General features: G+C 38.3%; 1 protein-coding gene across 1 annotated transcript in view; it reads left to right on the top strand.

Annotated features, from left to right (window-relative positions):
• Nucleotides 1-7,680: 7,680 nt before the first annotated feature.
• CTDSPL2 (CTD small phosphatase like 2) overlaps nucleotides 7,681-19,663 on the top strand; it is a 71,358-nt gene continuing 59,375 nt past the window's right edge. Inside the window, exon 1 of the mRNA XM_007467528.1 lies at nucleotides 7,681-7,854. The gene's annotated coding sequence lies outside the window, so the exon portion shown is untranslated. The remainder of the gene's footprint in view (nucleotides 7,855-19,663) is intronic.

The following is a 19,663-nucleotide window of genomic DNA, read 5'->3' as shown; positions in this document are numbered from 1 at the left end:
GACAAACAGTGTGACACAAATACATTTCCAAAGTTTAGGTTACTGAGTCTTAACATCACATGTGGGCCATCAACATTCAGTTCTAATTGGAATACATCTCGTTCCTTTTAAAAGATTCTCCTCGCTAAGGGTTCCAAATGAAAATTAAACCAACTATCCCAGAAAAAAGGGGGGAATTTAATGGTCCATGTAAGCAAACTGCATATAGGGCAGGTGTCTCCTGGACTTGAAGACAATTGAAACAAGGACTTGAATGCTGCCAACTTGTTTCACCAACTCCCATTTCTGCTTCCCTCTACTTGTTCTTCATTCTCTCAGACCAGCTCCCCTGCTCAAAGCTCTAACTAAGATTTCTAGCAGGTCATGTTTTCCTAGTTTTGCCACTTTAGAGGGGCTCCTCCTCTTAGTTCCACTTCAAAAAATATGAGGGAAGGGAGACTTCTGCTTCTGGCTATGATTTAGTAACTTACCTAGACTTCCTGGATTAGGAGCAACTATAAAACTGGACAAGATATATTAAGCAGCTGTTTTCAGGTAGCACAAAACTGAAATTTCTGAGATAAGGGAAACTTAAGCAGTTGAGCCCCACAATCACCGGGCTTCCTGTGGTGTAAAGAGGCTGGAGTGCTAAGCCAGGAACATAGAGATCACAGTGGGGAGCAGCTGAAATATTGGAAATTATGGGATGGGGCATCAGAGAAGGAAGCAATTCAGAGAGGTGGCCCCAGAAATCCATATAGGGGTCCCCACAAGTCCATGGCTGAGGACAGGCTGTATATAACCATAGCAAAACCACCTCGTGTACCGAATAGCAGTTGTGACAAACTTGAGAATGGAACAGATACCAGAGGTCAAGCAGTGTTGGCATAAAGAGAGTGCTAAGGGACATTGGGTGTCTGGGCCTGCCAAGATGGAAATCTTAACAACTGTGGCATCCAGCTGAAACACTAGAAAGGTTGCACCTTAGGAGTAAAGACCATGCCCTAGAGTAAGACCTACTGTAGACTGCCCTAACATGCTCTGACACCATTGACATGGGAGACAGAGTATGGAGATTTGAGTCCTGCCAAGTTAGAACTTATGAAACTCCTTTCCACAGATAAGAACTAACAAAGCATAAAACCAAACCTACACTAGTTTAAGGTGACCACTCAGTAACTGAAGTACCTGCTAAAACAAGAATCATCACTTTTCAGAAGAAGGTAACACAATTCAGAATTTCTACAAGATATACACAATATCTGGTTTTCAATGGAAAACTACTAGAAGTACAAAGACACAAGAAATTGTGATCCATATTTAGAAAAATTGAGATGGCCTTGGTATTAAAAATATGTTCAAAGATTAAATTAAAATATGAGTGAACAGATAGAGAATCTCAGCACAGAAACAAAAGTTACCAAAAAATGTAATGGGAATTCTATTGTGTGTGTGTGTGTGTGTGTGTGTGTATCTTTTTTTTTTTTTTTTTTTTTTTTGGCCGCTTGGCTTATAGGAGTTCCCCAACCTTAATGGGAATTCTAGAACTGCAAAGTACTATAACTGAAATGAAAAATTCATTGGATGGGTTTAATAGCAGATTGGAGATGGCAATAGAATGAACTTAAAGAAATACAAATGTAGTTGTTCTGTAAGTGTTTGGAAATGGAGGGCTGAAATGCTGAGAGACCCTGAAATGTGGATTTGGGATTCATTTTTCAAATATTTATTAAGTATTCAAGATGCTGTTCACTCCATTCCCTAACACATAAGCCTAAAGAGTCCGTCATGAAAGAACATGGATCATGTTTTCAATTACTTATTAAGTAGAGAACTGTTCTGAGTACTGGGGATACAACACTGACTAAGTCACTGCCTTCATGGAGCTTATATGCCAGAGGGAGAGATAGATAATTATTTTCTATACTCACAGTGATAAATGCTATGAGAAAAATAGATCTGAATAAATAGTGATGGAAGATTGCTATTTTAGATAGGATAATCAGGGAGGGCCTTTCTGAAGAGGTGGTGTGAGAACAAGCCATTTGAATAACCTGTGCAAAACTACTTAATAGAAATAATGCAAGTCACCTATAAGTCACCTATAATTTAAATTTTTCTCCACCTTTAAAAAACAGGTGAGATTCTGATATTTAACCAAAAATATTACCATTTCAACATGTAATCAATAGAGAATACTACTGAGATATTTTACATTCTTTTGTACTAAATCTGAAATCTAATGTATATTTTGTACTTACAGTACATCTCATTTTGGACACTAAATTGCCACTGAAAATATTTGGTATTTAGAGTTCATTAAACTTATAGTTGAATAAGTATATTTACATACTCAGGTTCCAAGCATACTTAAAATAGACTTTACTTTTTAGGGCACTTTTAGCTTGACAGCAAAATGGAATAGACAGCAAAATGGAATAGAAAGCAGAGTCACCACATATTCCTGCGTGCGCACACACACACACAGCTTTTCCCACCAACATCCTGCACCAGTGTAAAATTGTTACAATTCATAAACCAACACTGACACATCATTATCAGCTAAAGTCCTTAGTTTATGTTAGGATTAACACTTGTACATTCTATGGATTTGGACAAATGTATAATGACATGTATCCATCATTATAGTATCATAATCGTTTCACTGCCCTAAAAATCCCTTATGTTCCACTTATTGCTCCTCCCTTACCAAACCCCTGGAAACGACTTATCTTTTTACTGTCTCCAAAGTTTTGAGTTTTCCATAAAGTCATATAATTGGAGTCATACAGTATATATAATTTGAGTCATACAGTATATAGCCTTTTCAGATTGGCTTCTTTCACTTACTAATATGCATTTAAGATTCATCCATGTCCTTTCATGGCTTGATAGCTCATTTCTTTTTAGCTGAATAATATTCCATCGTATGGATGTACCACTGTTTTTTACACAGTCACCTACTGAAGGACATATTGTTTGCTCCAAGTTTTGGCAATTAGGAATAAAGCTACTGCAAACATTTGTGTGCAGGTTTTGTGTGGACCTAAGTTTTCAGCTCCTTGTAGTAAAAAAAACATAAAATTTACCGTTGCACATTTACATTTAAAATGTACAATTCAGTGGCATTAAGTAAATTCACAGTGTTGTGCAGCCATCACCACTATCTAGTTCCAGAACTTTTTCATTACCCTAAATGTAAGCACTGTTAAGCAGTCACTCAAGTATTAATTTTGAAATTTAAGTTAATTAAAATAAATAAAATTAAAAATTAACTATCCTCCACCACACTAGCCACATTTCAAGTGCTCAGTAGCCACATGTGGTTAGTGGCTATTGAATAGCACAGGTCTGGGGGAAGAGAATTAGAGGCAGAGGAAACAACAAATACAAAGCCCTTTGTCCAAGAATACACTTTTTCAAAGAACAGTTAGTTGGCCAATATGACTAGTGTACAAGAGGTAGGGAATGTAGTCAGTGAGGTAGCCGAGAGTCAGCTAATGGTTTTTCATGTCATAGTAAAGACGTTAGATTTTATTTTAAGGGTGACAGAAAATTTATAAAGACTTTTAAAATGATCAGTCTGACTACTGTGTTGGAAAGATTGAAGGTGGTTAAAGAATGAAGCAGGAAGACTTTAAAGACTGTTACAGGTGAGCGATGATGGTTCTTGAACTAGGGAGGTAGCTGAGGTGATGAAAAGTGTTTAGATTCAGGATATATTTCAAAGGTTTAGATTATTGCATTTACAATGGATAGGATGTTAGACATAAGAAAGTAAAACTATATTCTGTAAATTGGAGAACACAGAGAGAGAAACAGGTTTGAGAGAAAATTAAATTTAGTTTTGACCATGTTATGTTTTAGATGGTCATTGCCATCAAGTGATTGCAAAATTGGAGCTAGATGACAGCTCTGATATTTTAATATTTATTATAAATATTACTTTCTTAGTGAGTTGCTATAAGAATGATAAAAAACATATAACTCATAGAGATAGAATTAATTAGAATGGATTCTGAAGTGCACATGCCTTATATATCAGGTAAAAGGTAAATATATATTCCATATATTCTGGAATAAGGGATCTACTGAAAGACTGTTGAAGATTCAAGATACTTGTATTACATTACTTAGTGATTAAATGATAAATAGGATTATTTTTAATGTTTTCATATAGCATAGTTTTGAACAGTTTAAACAGATACACACCCAAACAAGACATACAGATGGCCAAGAGGCATGTGAAAAGCTGCTTTAACATCACTAATTATGAGAGAAATGCAAATCAAAACTACAATGAGGTATCACCTCACATTGGTCAGAATGGCCATCATCAGAAAATCTACAAACAACAAATGCTGGAGAGGGTGTGGAGAAAAGGGAACCCTCTTGCACTGTTGGTGGGAGTGTAAATTGGTACAGCCACTATGGAGAACAGTATGGAGGTTCCTTAAAAAACTAAAAATAGAATTACCATATGACACAGCAATCCCACTACTGGACAAATACCCAGAGAACACCATAATTCAAAAAGACACACGCACCCCAATGTTCATTGCAGCACTGTTTACAATAGCCAGGTCATGGAAGCAACCTAAATGCCCATTGACAGATGAATGGATAAAGAAGATGTGGTACATATATACAATGGAATATTACTCAGCCATAAAAAGGAACAAAATTGGGTCATATGTAGAGACATGGATGGACCTGGAGACTGTCATACAGAGTGAAGTAAGTCAGAAAGAGAAAAACAAATATCGTATATTAATGCATGTATGTGGAATCTAGAAAAATGGTACAGATGAACTGGTTTGCAAGGCAGAAATAGAGACACAGATGTAGAGAACAAACGTATGGACACCAAGGGGGGAAAGTGCGGGGTGGGTGGGATGAACTGGGAGATTGGGATTGACATGTGTACACTGATGTGTATAAAATGGATGACTAACAAGAACCTGCTGTATAAAAAAATAAATTAAATTTAATTTAATTTAATTTAAAAAAAACAGGGGCTTTCCTGGTGGCACAGTGGTTGAGAATCCGCCTGCCAATGCAGGGGACACGGGTTCGAGCCCTGGTCCTGGAAGAACCTACATGCCGCGGAGCAACGAAGCCCGTGCGCCACAACTACTGAGCCTGTGCTCTAGAGCCCATGAGCCACAACTACTGAAGTCTGTGTGCCACAACTACTGAAGCCCATACGCCTAGAGCCTGTGCTCTGCAACAAGAGAAGCCACTGCAATGAGAAGCCTGCACACCGCAACAAAGAGTAGCCCCTGCTCGCCACAACTAGAGAAAAGCCCACGCGCAGCAACAAAGACCCAACGCAGCCAAAAATAAATAAATTTATTTAAAAAACCAAAAAACAGATACATGCCACTAGTTTTTTGCATTTTTTTTTCCTATGGTTAATGCTTTGCATCTAAATATACTTCACACTTTTTTTAAAGTCCATATTTTTAAACCTTTATTTTATTCTAAAATCTTGGACAGGGTTATTGAAGCTTAATGACATTAACAACTACCATTTAAGGAGAAAGGAAAACATAAATAATCTCATTTGATCTTTCCATGCTGCAGAAAAAAAGGCTAGCAGAAAGCGACGGCTGGATGTAAACGGTGTTAAAATGTTAACTAAATTGCAAAAACATTTAGGCTTACTACCAGTAACCTTTCTATTCTTAACATCTAAAAATAGTAACACTGTCATAGGACACAGTAGGATGTGATGTAATGAGCAGGAGGAGGACTTGAATCCTGATTGTATTTCTTACTAGCTGACTGCACTTGTCTTTGGATAAGGTATCTGTTTTTCCCTTTTTCTTCCCCCCTTTAAAAAAATTTTCAGTGTCTTCAACTAAAGAATGGGGGGACTAATATCACCTACCTATCCCTCAGAGTTGTTGGAAGAATCAAAATGCATATAAAAGCGCTTTGTAAATAGCATATTTTACTTAAGTTTTAGGAATGAAGGTTTGAAACAATTACTACTTGAATTTTTTCTTCAGAAATATTTCCAATTTTAACCTGATTTAATAATAATTTTAGTAATCAATTGGGGTAATTGTTTACTTTATATTCTATTGCTTTCCATAATACACACTGGATAATTAGTAATTATCTGTTGATTTTCAATTAGTTTTACAGTAACCTATTATTTTGTGGACTGTTGCCAGTTCTGCATGCTGTATACCACGGGCTCTCAATAAATGTCACATACAGAGCATTCTTGTAGCAGGAAGATTTAGGATCCAAATGAATTCTGAGCTCTGACAGACAGGATCTGTGGAATATAAGGCTTTCAGAAGACAACCCACCTGCTCCACACTTTCAAACAGCAACAACCAGATTCACAAGGTTCTCTGCCTACCTCTCAGCCTCATCTCTCTCCACTGTCTTCCCCTCAACTTCTCCATCCCCGGTGCACAGAACAACTTCCCCAAATGCTCAACGCAATCTCATATTTGGACTTTTCCATCTCTTGTTTCGTTTACCTAGACACTCTTCCTTTGTAACATCAAGTCTTTCTGTCTCACTTAGATATCATCTCATGAAAAGCCTTTCCAGACCTCCTGTGCTCTTACAAAGGCCTGTCATGAACTCCTTCTTGTAGTCAATTTTATCACACGGTATTTAAATTCTGTTTACTTGTCTTCTTCAATAAACTGTGAACTCTGGGAAGGCAGTGTCTGTGTCTGCCTTGTTCACTGTTATATCCCTTGCATGTAGTATGGTTCTAACACATGGTTTTACAATAAATATTTCTTGATTGAATAACGAGAGTGGTCCGGAGTTTTAGTAGACAGATACCAATCACTACGCTTGGTTTTCTGCCATTCAGCTAGGACTGGACGCTCCGGATTGATACATTTTCACCTCGTGAGGCTGGCAGCCCTTCGACCAGGCCTGCAGGTAGCAACCCATTTATCTGAATGATCTGACTTAGCAGAACCACCGACGACACGCGTGGCGTGGGTCTCTGTGACCCACGAGCAACTGCTATGCCCTCTAGGTAACGAGGTGGAAAGAGGATCTTCAGGGGCCACCAGTATCCCAGGAAAGACGAAAGATTCGTCTTAACCTGGCCTCTGGCAGCACTGTCTACACACTACCTCCTCCTGCGCGCCAAGCCGTTAGTACCACCCGGTCCCACTCGGCTCCACCCACCTGGCGAGCCCGGGTTACTAAACCCTAGCCGCCAGGTTGCGCGAGGCGTTTCTAAGCCCCGCCTCCGGGGCGAGGGCGCCCTCCCCCTCCCAGTTCTGCCTAAACAGTTCCGTTAGCAGCGGGAGGAAAAAACCGTCCTTCGGGTACCCGCCTCTCCACTCCCAACGCTTTACTCCCTACTCCCCTTGCGACCACTACACACAGCTACGGAGGCCCCTAAAGTACAAATATCCCCCAGGCACTGCCATAGCCTGATAGATTTTGTCCTTGTTACTTTATCCCGTTCCAGGGCCCTGCGTTCTGCTTTTGTCAGGAATTCGAGCTCCTGAGTTTCTTCCGGCGGCAGGAACTCTAACGCTTTTCACGGAAGTAAAGTGGTTTTTTTGGCTTTTTGTTTTGCGGGGGGGGTAGGTGGCTTTTTTTTTTTTTTTTTTTGGCCGCTGGGGCTGCCCGCATTCCTTCCCTCCCACCTCGCGGAATTGTGGCGGGAGGGGGAGGAGAAAGTCAAAGCGCCTGCGCGGAGAGGCCGCTTTCCATCCGGGTCCCCGTCCGTGCGGTGCAGCAGGTCGGTAGGCGGGAAATGGCGACTGGCTGAAGGAGCTGGTTCTGTTGCTGCTGCGGGCTAAGCGGGAAAGACACCACGCGTTGCGCAGTCGGGACCGTCGCCGGAGCCTGAGGACACTTCTCTGTCGTCACAGTTAGGTAATCCCACTCGTCCAGACGCTGCCGCTGCTCCCAGTCTTAGTCCTCCTCTTCCAGGGCCGTCTGCCGGGATCTCCTCCCCTTCTTAACCGGGTTCTCCAGCGGCTGCGGCGCCTTGGTAGTCATGCACTGTTGGCGCCTCGTACGTCCGCTGTGTGGAGCCGCTCTTCTCTGGACTTTCCCCTGGGAACAGAAAGGGAGCTCACTTCCCGCCAGCTTCGGCTCTCAGGCTGCGGCCTGTGTTGTGATTTCTGGGGTTAGATTTCACTTTGCTACCCACCCCCATCCCGATCTCACGTTCGTAGTCCCCAAACCTGTGGTCGTCCCTCCCGGTAATTGGGTTAGATCAGCTTTTCTAACCCTGACCCGTCTGACGTTTTAGGTATTTCATTCTTTCTAGTAGGGTGTTTTTGCGGGGGGAGGGCGTTGCGCTATCTCAGTTTTTATAAATACCTTTTGAGGATCTGGAAGAAGAGATTTCACTAAGTTCTGTTTGTCTACTGTTAAAATGTTGAGTTGACATTGTTAACTTTTTCAAATTAAGAGTGGTGGTAAAGAACAGCCCATGTGGAAGGCCTCTGGTTCCTGTAGTGGTCAGTTAAGGGTGAATCTTACTGTACTTCGTATTCTACACTTTCTTTGGGTATCAAATGCCTGTATAGATGCTTATTTTTGTATTCTTGACTACAATTCTATGGTAAATAATTGTATAAGTAAATCGTCTTTTATTACTTCTCACTTGAGTGGTGGCTGGAGGTGTGAAGGATGTTGAGCACTTTAGAGTACCTTAGGGAAACCTACAGAGATACTGCTCGCAAACTGCACTAAGATCCTGAAATGAAATGTACTTAGTAGATGTTCCTCCAAGGCAGGGATTTACCTTTCCATTGCTAATAAGACAATACCAAGATTACTGCCTAACATAGGTATACAATTAGTGATTTAAAAGGTAGATATATCTTCGTAATTTTCAGGTTGTAGATTTCTTTATATACTCTCTCCCCATTCTTTGCCAAGTTTTAAGTTTTCGTTTGTTGTCCTTATAAAAGCAAGGAAATGGCTAGTTAAAGCTACTTTTATTCCTCCTTCTTGTTCTTTTCCACATTGCAGACCAGTTGTCCATAAAGAGAAGTAATAAGGAGACTGTTGGTGTTTTTCAGAATTTGTTTTTCAATATTGTTGAATTTGGGGCCTTTGTAGTTGTTGTTTTTTTTTTAAACTAGTTAAACTTAATTTAGTTTTGAAAATGTGGTTCACATTACACGTCATTTGATGTTTGTAACTCAAAGGCTTTCAGCTCTCTAGGTTCAGTTTGAAAGACTTCACCGTTGTTTGCATATTAGGATTAAATTTCATTAATAAACAGGAACACACAAACATTATTACAATTGTCATTTAGTAGATTCCCCCCCAAGGTCACAAAGAAAGTCAAGGCAAAATGTAGCTCTTAGGTGAAGCAGTCTTTTAGGATTGTGTTGAACTTCATACTTATCTTCAAAACCAAAAGAACAGGGGGTGGGAAGTGGAGGTGAGGGCATACTGGATACTTGCTCAGTCAATTTGTTTGAAAAATAGGGCCAAATATTTGACTTAAAAGGATGTAAAATAAATTATTGGTCTAGTGTAGGTTTTATCTGTACTTTAATGATCTTTTTGGGTAGTTTATGAAGCATTAATGTTTTAAATAAAATTTGTTTTACGGATAGCTGAGTGAGCACTGTTTGTAGACTTCGTCTTCAAGAACTCTTCCAAATTGTTTTAATTCTTCATTCATTTGATTCTTTTAATATACTTCCCAGTATACGTTGAAAGGCTGTGAAAGCTCTAAGTGGTATAGCCCTTAACCTTTGTGGACTTGTAGCTGTACGGAAGTTCTAAATAGGATTGCATAGAAAAACCAAATAGAATTGGTGGGTTTTATAATATTCTACGTAGTGTCTCTTGGACATTTCATTTGAGCTAGTAAGGTTATTCTTTTCTCACTATTAAGAAATTAAGAATTAGGGGTGTTTTATCTTTCCGAAATTCATCTAGCTGATCCAATGTTTGAGATTTCTGGTCAAGAGGATTCCTCACAAGATTATTATATAGCAGAATCCATCCAAGATTTTAAAAAAACCTTGGCTCTGTTGTTCAGAAAGGATGTTCTAGACTCTAGACTTGTAACTATAGGATTAATTGCAGATTGAATAAAATGGTATAAATTTATCTCATTCATAGGAGATTTTTCAATTAATGCGATAAAGAAAAAGTGGTTTGTCTGAATAAACAATATCTAACTAAATTTGTAATTTACTGAGTTGTTGTGAAAGCATAAAGTAGAAAAGACACTTTAAGTCATAAATACCAAATGTTCTAAGAAGACCTCATATATGATATTCTCTAAGTAATTCTTTTGGGTACGTTACCTGACCATTTTAACTGGATTGGCTACAGGGGTCATTTGCTCTACTTTGAAGATGAGAAGATTTAACAGAAATGGGGCTTAAGATAAAACCATACAACTTTTAGTTTCCACTTTACATTTGCCATGAGACATATATCTAAGCCAGACATATATTCAGTACTGGTTTATGACTACATTAATTTTTAATTTAAATTGTATTAAATTATAATTGGATCTACATTACAAATAGGTGGACTAGGTGGTTGACTGTGTGGTATAATCTGAGAATTGCCAATGCCAAACTTTGTGTCTCTCCTTTGTGTTATGGAATTCTTTCTAAAATGTTTCATTTAAAATTACAAATTCTCTGGAAGAAAAACTTTAATAAACTATTGCCTTTTATTGGCAATATTAGCACAGATTAGTTTATCAAATAAATTTGCTGATACCACAAACAGGTGAGGGTTCAGAGGCAGTGGAACAACAGAAGTAAGCTTCTTTGCATTGGCTGTGATCAGGAGAGGTGTGGCATGTAGGAACATTGTCTGAGGGAGAAAGGCATGGTGGGAGTAGAGTTATAGTGAGAAGCTTGGGCCTCTTGGGGTCCTTTGGGAATTTTGTGAATCTGACTGACAGTAATGAGGAGTGAGACTAAGTGTGGTCCCAAAAAGAATTGTAGGAGCTTAAGGACAAACGTGGTTTATAGCTTTGGCCTGCCCTTTTGTTTATTTACCTCATCTGCAGGTCCCCATTTAGTATGGTATTTTTAGAAAAGAGTGAAGGAAAACACTAAAATGCCATTGAAAAAGAAAGTGTTGTAAAATATTTACATAAAAAGTCTTCTAACTTTAATATAAGGTCACAGTAGGCCAGTTAACTATATTAGGGACCCCAGGTTTTATGGTAATCATAGGCTCTCCTGTATTCATTTAGAGAAATTATAGAAAAGGAAGTTTATCTAGATTAAACATGAATCATCAACTGTGCTTTGACTTGAGGTTCTAGCAGTCAGGTTTCCATAATAGCTATAATAATTTTAGGACAAGGAAATGTGTTTATTACTTTGATTAAAGAAACATAAAATTGTACTAATAGAAGGCACTTGAATACTTCAGAAATAATTGGGATTATACTTAGTAATAGTGGCTTATATATAGTTTAGGAAGAATGTTTTCTTTCTTTGGACTAAATACTTCTATATGGAGAAATTGGAAACTAAAAAGGCAGAATCGTTGCTAAAAATAAATAAGAAAGGGATATTAAGAATCTGTTAGCATCATGACATGATATTTTAAGTTTCTCGTGTTGACCAGTTAATGTTTAAGTAGGAATTCAAAATATATTTTATTATAAGAAGACTATATTATTTGTTAAAGAAAAATATACAGAACCAATAAGTATCTTTTCAGTTGAGAACAACTATGATTATTTGTTTCAGTAATAATTGCTTTCTTTCTGATATTCCCCAAATATATATGATTATTCTATTGAGTTGAAATTGATTAACTTCACACTGACTTTACAAGTACGTGCTTTAGTGTATTTTGTTAAATAAGATAATTATACAGTAAAATCCTTTAATTTTCTGATGTACTGATAAAAATTATTTGAAAAATACAGTCACATTTCAAACAATCATGCATTTTTCCCTCATTGGTAATATACCATTTTACTTTATTTTATTTTACTTTTTTAGTAGTAGCAAACAAGAGGGCACTTCTGTTAGAGAATTATGATCTTACCTCATCTTTGACTAGTAATTTAGAGAAAAATTCTTAAAACTCTTCTTAAAACTTTTTGTCTTCGGTTTATCTCAACCATAATGATTAGTTTTTCTTTGGTATGTAGTATTAATAAGAATAGTAGGAAATTATTTCAGGTACTCAAAGATTTTTAATAACTATTTTCCTTTTTGCCAACATCTCATTGATTCTTTTATTATCAACTTAATGTGTTCTGAGAGTTCCATATTTCTACTGACCTGAGAGTAAGTTGAATATAAAATTAATTTTCTTTAAATAGAAGCTTTTATTAAAGGAGTAGTTATATCTCTCCCCTTGCCCAATTTTGGTGAGAACTACTTAAAAAGCATTCTTAGGAAAATTCTGCCAAAATTAACTTCACTTTTTTATTCTTCAGATTTTCTTTAATGTATCCAATAAGTACATTGTAACTTGCATGTATACAGGTAACTCCTGTAAATTTTAAAAATTGCATATATTGGAATATATTCCATAGAAAGGATAGTAATATGATGAAAAGTGATACACTGGAGTGACAGGTTTCCCATGTGCTTTTTTTTTTAATCTCATTAATAGCTTTTTAATATGATTTTTAAAATTTTATTATTTCTTTTTGGTTGCATTGGTTGTTTGTTGCATTGCGTGGGCTTTCTCTAGTTGTGGTGAGCGGAGGCTACTCTTCACTGTGGTGCGTGGGCTTCTCATCGCGGTGGCTTCTCTTGTTGTGGAGCACGGGCTCTAGGCTCGCGGGCTTCAGTAGTTGTGGCTCGCCCGCTCTAGAGTGCAGGCTCAGTAGTTGTGGTGCACAGGCTGAGTTGCTCTGCGGCGTGTGGGATCTTGCCGGACCAGGGCTCGAACCCGTGTCTTCTGCATTGGCAGGTGGATTCTTAACCACTGCGCCACCAGGGAAGCCCTCCCATGTGCTTTTGACAAGTTTCTAATGAATATTATAGTACTCAGTTCTTATGAATTCATAACTATATTTTTTCTAAAATAGCACATTTTGTTATAAAGTTTTATTGGTATGAATTTCTATCATGCTGTGTAATAGAATGCTTCTTTTTACAAGATGTGTACATTATACTTACTGCAGTTAGTTAAAATTACAACAATCTCCAAATTACTGTTGCTTTAAAGCTTAGGTGAGAGAAATACAAGTCTGTCCTCAGCAGAAGTACATACTGTCTCATTCGGTACATAACAAATATTGATTTTGCCCTAATGGTATTTCTCCTGAGTACATGCAAAGTTTTAAGTTGGGGTCCTGATAATAGTATTTTAAAACATGTATGTGAGTGGCTGTATTTTCAGTGATCAACAAACGAAATAATGCCATCTTTAAAAAATCATTTCATATTTTCATTGAGCATTTTAGTCATCAATAATCTCACAACCCAGAGAAAATTAATTGACCATGGTTTTAGAAAAAACTTTTTTTTTTTGGTTGTTGTTCATTGAAGAAAACTTTAAGAGGAAAAAGAGCCATAATTTTATCAACCCAACTCAGCAGCTGTTTTTTATTTTCAAATATTTTTGATTATGTTTATATTTAGTAATTTTTGAAGAATTCCATTATCTAGTTTAAAAAAGGAGAGAAAGTTATGTATCACATAATAATAACCTAAAAAGACCACTTTATCACATACTTTGTTGGGCAGGGTTCAGGGAAAAGAATCTCCCTCTCTTGGAGTTGATGCTTTATATAATCCTCCTCTACTTAATCCTCCTGCCCTAGTTGACTTTTGACTTTTATTAGGTGATAAGTGGGAGGGACCAAGAAATCTCTTCTTTCTGTAAAGTCATTCAATGAAGGGCTTGGGAAAGTAGTAAAGGAAGGAGAGTAAAAGTGGACAGTTGTAGTATCTGAACCTGTTGATTTCAGATTATTCAACTGGAAATATAGATAGTGAAAACAGATACTGATACTTTTGTCATTTGGTGTCAACTAAGGCAGTGATTTTTAGCTTTTTCTTTCATGAATGTAAATTGAGTAGTGATACCATTTGTAATAGAGTATAAATTAACAAACTCAGAAATTTAGAGCTAGAGGAGACTAAAAGGGTCGTCTAGTCTTTGTTTCCTTAATGATGAACCATCTGAAGACTTTTTAACATGTAGTGAGTGTTGGTCTTAATTAGGGTGCTTCAGATAAGTTGTATGTGATCGAAGGATGAAAACAGCTCAGATTAATTAATGACTCATCTCCTGTTTTGACAGCTCTTTTTTTAGGTAAAATTTACATGTAGTGAAATGCATAGATCCGAAGTCCAATAACTTCTTTTGCTGTTGAGGAAATGAAATGCTAGAATGATTGCATGACTTAATTAGTGTCTAATCAGTGTTACAGCTAACTAGTGATAGATTCAGGACTGATAACTCCCAGTCCAGGGGCTCTTCCTCTAGTAACTCCCTCAGGAGCCTACTCCAGAACTTTGCATGCATATTTTCTTTACATAGGCAATTTATAACTTATATATACCTAAATTTTATGGGGAAACCCAGACTTTGTTGCCTTTAAAGTTTGATTTGTGATCTTTTTACAGTTTTCTTATTCATATTTTTTTGTCCACTTTTGTTTCCCTTTTCTTTTATTCAGCAAAAATTTGTTTGAAAGAATGCACATTAGATTAATCCTAGATAATTTGTTAAGAATCCTTCATATATAATGTGCTGTTTTGTTGTTTTGATATAAAATTGTGTACTCAAGACCTCAACAGCAAATTATCAACTGAGTTTATGCTTGTATCATCATTATAATTTTGTTAGCACAAGACAATTTGCAGCCATAATTGTTGGCATCAAATATTGCTTGGGGTCAGGGATTTTGTGAAAAGGAAGGAAATCTTATGAGGAAGGAATATTTTTAGTTTTATTCTTGCTCTTTTTGTGAGCAAGAATTGATTACTGCAGTGAGGATTTTGTGTTTCAGTGACATATTTTTTTCCCTATTCTCTTGTCTCTTTGAGGGAAATGAGAAAAATTATAGTTCAGTTCAACAAAGGTTGAGCTTTCATGTGTACCGAGTTGTTGGAGTTACAGATAAGATCTCTGCCTTCAACACTCTTACAGTTTAGTGCAGTTAAAGATATATAAATAGATTATTTCAGTACGATTTGTTAAGAGCTAAGGAGAGATAATCACCAGTTTACACAGGCCATGGGCATGTGGGGGTGGTTACTTATTGGGGTGCATGATACTTGGGCTGAGCTTTAAATGATGAGGATAAGAATTAGTTGAAAGGAAGGAATATTTGAGGTATAGAGAAAAGCAGAAGCATGATACAGCACAGTGTGGGCAAGAAACTATTATTACTGGAGTGCAAAGAGTGAGGCAGCAAATAGCAGTGAAAAAAGACTTGGAGAGGTAGATCTTGGAGGGTTTTATATATATTGCTAGAGTTTAGTCTTTATTTTGAAGGGAGTTCGTGGGATGGAACAGGCAGATTTGTAGAGTGCAGAGGATGGATTTAAAGGGGGAAGACTGAGAAATATTTTAGAGGTAGAATCATGAGGATTTGGTGATTGACTGTAGGGGACAAGGGAGGGGAAGAATGACTAGGTGTTTAGGATGGTTTCTGGCTTCATTGATTAGGCAGATTACTTGTGATTAAGAATATAGTAGGGGGGGGCTTCCCTGGTGGCACAGTGGTTAAGAATCCGCCTGACAATGCAGGGGACATGGGTTCGAGCCCTGGTCCGGGAAAATCCCACAGCAGCTAAGCCTGTGTGCCACAACTGCTGAGCCTGTACTCTAGAGCCCACGAGCCTCAACTACTGAGCCTGCATACCACAACTGCTGAAGCCCACACACCTAGAGCCACAACGAGAGAAGGCCCCACAATGAGAAGCCCACGCACCACAACCAAGACCCAATGTAGCCAAAAAAAAAAAAAAAAAAAATAAAATAAAAAATGTTAAAAAAAGATATTAGTTGAGGGTCTGGGTTAGCATGCCATAATTAAACACATTAATATTTCTGCAGAGAATAATGTATGCATATTCATACAACTGATCAGGTTGGGTTTTTGCCACCAAATGAGTTTGGGTGCTAAACTTAAATTATTTTGCTCAGACTTTCTGGCTCCCACATGAAAGTTGAGTAAGGTATTGTAGGCCTCTGTAAGGGTTTGTGTTATTAGTGTTTAATGCACATCCGGTGTAACTGCTATGTAATCACTTCTTGAGAGCAACTCAGAGCTTTTGTGCGCAAGGCTCTTTTGGGTTCATGGAGTTTTCAAGCAAAGCCTTTCTGCATCAACAGCTCTGAACACACTTCAGAGACTGAGGGGACTCTCTCTTCTTCTTTCTCTACCCAGGCCCTCAACTTAGTGATTTCTCTCTGTTCCTTTCAATATGGTGGCAGTGGAGGGGGAGTGTTGGATGCAAATTCAAGTCTCCAAGAGCCTTTCCCAGTCTGAGCTGGGGAAGACAGCTGGCCCTCAGTGGAGGAGGGGAGGGTAAGCCTTGGAGAAGGTATGAGCAAACGATGCTTCTGGCAAAGCTGCCGTGGGATCCAGGCGGGAGTCTGGTCTGGGTAGGCGAGATCATGGAGCCCAAGAAGGATCTGTGGCTTCTCAGCTGCCCCTGGGCATCCACAATCATCTCCATGGCAGATGCTGCCTCCCTTGCAGGAAAGCGTGGGAAGGGATGCCGGGAAGTTTCCTCAGGTGAGGTGCGTTTGCTCCGAGCCCTCCAGAAAACGTATGTTTGACAGGTGCTCAAGGTATTAGGGAATTAGAGTGACTGAGGGGGAGGCGAAGCCCCAGCCCAGCCGAGCCACTAAGAGAGGGCTCACCGGCCGTGGCCGCTGAGCCTGCGCGTCCTGTGCTCCGCAACGGGAGAGGCCACAACAGTGAGAGGCCCACATACCGCAAAAAAAAAAAAAAAAAAAGCTGAGCTCATTTTATTAAAAAAAAAAAAAAACAATATAGTGGGACTACCCTGGCGGTCCAGTGGTTAAGACTCCACAATTCCAATGCAGGAGGCTCGGGTTCCATCCCTGCTCAGGAAACTAAAAAGGAATACAGCAGGAAATATACAAAAGGAAGAGCAGGTTTGGGAATAGGGGTGGGATAGGAAAGGTGAATTCAGCCTTGGGTAAGTTGAATTTGAGGTGCAGAGTGAAGGTGTTGAGAAAGCTGTTGGATGATAGTCTGAAATTTATAGGTGATACAAAAGCTAGAAGAATTAATGTTGCAATTTGGAAGAGGCCTGCACCCCCAATCTTTTTAGCTGGGCTGCAGATACAGACAGCAAACTTAATTGCTTGGTTTTAAATTGCTGAACAATCAGCTTTTTCTATTCCTGAGATGAGATCTGGTTCAAATGTTGAAAAGTGGAAATGTTTTACATTATATATTCTCCCCCCAATGTCATGAGTTCTTAAGCTTAAAGTGTTGTTGCACCCATTGCTATGTTTGTTTTGTGATGTAATCTACTTAAATTGTATCTACTTCATTCATTAGTAGTAGATTTATTTCCCTGATGTACTCATTTCCCAGTCTTTACTTGTATTATTCTATTTTTACTGGTAATAGAAAAGAATTTATCTAGTAATGGAGCTGTAAAGAACCTAGAGGATGGTTAATTTCTAACATAAGTAGTAGCGTTAGCAAGATGAGGCTGTATATGTATGTGTAAATCTCTTCCTTTTACATTTTATGTTTAGGTAATAAAATTAGACTATTGCAGATATTATGTAGGCAATTTCTGATCAGTACTTGGCCCAATTGATATGTATTGTTTTTGGTTTTGGTCAGGTAATGCTGGCCTCATAAAATAAGTTGGGAAGTGTTCCCTTCTGTTTTCTGGAAGAGTTTGTTGTTTGTGTCATTTTTTATTAAGATGTTTGGTAGGATTCTCCAGTGAAGTCATCTGGGTCTGGAATTCTCTATGTTGGAGACCTTTCCTGCAATTTAATTTTTAAAAAATACGGGGCTGATCAGGTTATCTTTTTTGTTGTTGTTATAAATTTATTTATTTATTTTTGGTTGCATTGGGTCTTCGTTGCTGCACGTAGCCTTTCTCTAGTTGTGGCGAGGGGGGCTGTGTGTGGGCTTCTCATTGTGGTGACTTCTCTTGTTGTGGGCTCTAGGTGCATGGGCTTCAGTACTTGTGGCACGTGGGCTCAGTACTTGTGGCTCATGGGCTCTAGGGCTCAGGCTCAGTAGTTGTGGCTCACGGGCTTAGTTGCTCCACAGCATGTGGAGCAGGTTATTTTTGTTGGATGTTGGTTTACGTGTTCTTTTTTGGGGGACGGGAGGTGGGGCTGCGTTTGGTCTTAGTTGCTGCATGTGGGCTTTCTGTAGTTGCAGTGAGTGGGGGCTACTCTTCGTTGTGATGTGCAGGCTTCTCATTGTGATGACTTCTCGTTGCGGAGCATGGGCTCTAGGCGCGCGGGCTCAGTAGTTGTGGCTTGCAGGCTCTAGAGCGCAGCCTCAGTAGTTGCGGCACACAGGCTTAGTTGCTCTGCAGCATGTGGGATCTTCCTGGACCAGGGCTTGAACCCATGTCCCCTGCATTGGCAGACGGATCCTTAACCACTGCGTCACCAGGGAAGGCCAGTTTACATGTTCTTTCCTTGATTATTTTATTTTAAATATGTTACTCCATTTTTTTCTGGCATAAAGCGTTGCTATTGAAAAATTTATAATAGTCTCATATTCTGTCCATTATAAAGTCACTTAGTGCATGCCTAAATCAGGGGTCTGCAAACTACTGCCCATGGGCTGACTGCCTGTGCTTGTAAACACTTTTTTTGTACACAGCTATGTCTATTCATTTACATATTGTCTTTGGCTGCTTATGCTATGCAGTGACATAGACAATATGGAAACCAGTGAGCATGGCTGTGGACACTGGACATTGATATTTGAATTTCATATAACTTTCACCCTATGGTTTGTAAGCCTAAAATATTTACTCTCTGATTCTGTAAGAAAAAGTTTGCCTATGTCTATCTTACCTATATGTCCAAAGGATTTTTCCATTTCTTAAAATTCAGTAATTTAAAGTTCTAGTAGCTCATACTAGACTGTCTTGGTATTTGTCTTTCTGGGTTGCTATTTTCATGTCTGTGTCTTTCAATACATGGTTTCAAACTTCTGTTTCTGGAAAGTTTTCTTGTTGTACTTTTGAGTGTCTGATCTTTGACTCTCTTCAATATTTGATCAGTTTTTCTTGAATCTGCATTTTTTTTAATGTTTAGAAATATGTCTTCTTTTTTCTATCTGTTGTGTTCATTTACTTCTTTGTTCTTTTTTCTTTAGTCTTCATTTATGAAATAATTTTTTTTTTAATTTTTAATTTTTTTCTGACTTCTGCCACTTCATCCCCACCCCCCTGAATTCCAGTTAAATTTGTTCTTATATTAGTGGTTTTAACCTTTCCTTGGAAGTGGTTTATAGTTGTGATCTGTCTTTATGGGGTTACTTTTTGTAATTTTATTGTTTGTAGGAAATTAGGGATTTTATTCTGCTTCTCTCTTTTTTTTTTCTTCTTATGATAACTATATGGGCTCTGGTCTGATTTCTGTTACTTTTTAATGTGAAATTTGTTTTCCTAAACTTTTAGAAGGAGCTTTGGTTAAAGATAGGTTTTGGCTTAAGTGGAACTTTCTGTTGTTTTCTTACAGTGTTTGAAAATATGGAGGACTGCTCTCTGAGATTGCTTAGTTTATGTTC

This window comes from Lipotes vexillifer, unplaced genomic scaffold (assembly GCF_000442215.2).
Source record: "Lipotes vexillifer unplaced genomic scaffold, Lipotes_vexillifer_v1.1 scaffold722, whole genome shotgun sequence".
Lineage (NCBI taxonomy): Eukaryota > Metazoa > Chordata > Mammalia > Artiodactyla > Lipotidae > Lipotes > Lipotes vexillifer.
Note: the sequence above shows the minus strand (reverse complement) of the source record. Positions and strands in the feature narration are given on the sequence as shown.